The 1,695-nt window shown below is 44.1% G+C and overlaps 1 non-coding gene across 1 annotated transcript; it reads left to right on the top strand.

Annotated features, from left to right (window-relative positions):
* Window positions 1-637: 637 nt before the first annotated feature.
* TRNAY-GUA (transfer RNA tyrosine (anticodon GUA)) lies at window positions 638-710 on the top strand. The gene has a single exon. It is a non-coding gene; the product is annotated as a tRNA-Tyr (tRNA).
* Window positions 711-1,695: the final 985 nt, after the last annotated feature.

Here is a 1,695-nt window from a genome sequence, read left to right as displayed (position 1 = left end):
TATTCTCCGAATGAGAAGCTAGAGGTAAGGGTGTTGCTTGATAGTCAGAGATCCCTATATCCAAGTTTACCTAAGTCCGAAGACTGTAACTGGGGTCCCAGCACATAATTCAGAAGGTTCATGAACCAGCTGGATGCAGGGAAAAAAATTCCACCTTTATTTTTACTAATCCCTCTTTGAAATCAAGCAACTTTTCTATTTTCAATGTGCTTACAAAGCACAGTTGCTGCTAAGTCGCTTCAGTCGTGTCCGACTCTGTGCGACCCCATAGACGGCAGCCCACCAGGCTCCGCCGTCCCTGGGATTCTCCAGGCAAGTACACTGGAGTGGGTTGCCATTTCCTTCTCCAATGCACGGAAGTGAAAAGTGAAAGTGAAGCCGCTCAGTCGTGTCTGACTCTTAGCGACCCCATGGACTGTAGCCCACCAGGCTCCTCCGTCCATGGGATTTTCCAGGCAAGAGTACTGGAGTGGGGTGCCATTGCCTTCTCCACAAAGCACAGTAGTACCATTCAATCAGTACTTGTGACGTGGTCACTGGCAGGAACCACACATAATCTACAGAATGTTGTGGTTGTCCAAGATAGTTGCACTAATCTTTACTACAAAATTATAGTAGGCGTTTGACCTTCAGGGCTTCCCTGATAGCTCAGTTGGTAAAGAATCTGCCTGTAATGCAGGAGACCCTGGTTCGATTCCTGGGTCAGGAAGATCCACTGGAAAAGGGATAGGCTACCCACTCCACTATTCTTGGGCTTCCCTTGTGGCTCAGCTGGTGAAGAATCCACCCATAATGTGGGAGACCTGAGTTTGATCCCTGGGTTGGGAAGATCCCCTGGAGAAGGGAAAGGCTACCCACTCCAGTATTCTGGCCTTGAGAATTCCACGGACTGTATGGACCATGGGGTCGCAAAAAGTCAGACATGACTGAGTGACTTTCAGTTCATTTCTCTTTGACCTTCAGTTAGATTTTAATGCTTAATCAAGAAACACTTATATTACTATGTCACAGATTTTTTTTTAACTTCTTCATTTTTATTTTTTGGCCACACCATGGCATGTGGGAGTTCCCCAACAAGGGATTGAACCAGTGCCCCCTTGCATTGGAAGGTGAAGTTTTAACCACTGCACTGCCAGGGAAGTCCCTACATCACAGATTTTTAAACAAATATTCCAATAACTGTATTTCATTATAATCAGATTCCTTTATAACCTAATATGTTTTCTTTTACTGTCTTCTTTAAAGACAATCTTCTGAGAAGGATTTATAAGCATAACCAGACTGCTAAAGGAGTTCATACCCAATAAAGATTAAGAACCTCTGCTCTAAGTGGGGTTAGAATGGGTCTTGCAAATGTTCCTAAAGGTCTGTGTCGATGTCACTTTATTTGCACATTCCTGAGATTCAGCTCCTAGCTCCTTGAGTTCCTCCTAACCAAATGTGCTAAGGAAGAAGCTACATCTGTACAAACACCATCTAACTAAAGTCTCAGGTTTCCTCCTCTTCTTCACAGTTGTTGGAAGCCAACAGCTAACAGCATTAGAAGGATCGAATACCCTGTGTGGCTGGAAGAAGAGGGAGAAACTTCTATGGAATCACACTGGAGGCGTTTTGGTTTAACTCTGCTACCCTGTTTGCTTTGCTCTGAATTAAGTGCAATCAGTAAGTGTTCTTAAAATGAAAGAATAAGTCACA

The sequence above is a fragment of the Giraffa tippelskirchi genome, chromosome 2 (assembly GCF_054371585.1).
Source record: "Giraffa tippelskirchi isolate mGirTip1 chromosome 2, T2T-mGirTip1v1.2.pri, whole genome shotgun sequence".
In the NCBI taxonomy this organism is placed as follows: Eukaryota; Metazoa; Chordata; class Mammalia; order Artiodactyla; family Giraffidae; genus Giraffa; species Giraffa tippelskirchi.
The sequence above is the reverse complement of the archived record's forward strand: the minus strand, read 5'-3'. Positions and strand labels throughout refer to the sequence as shown.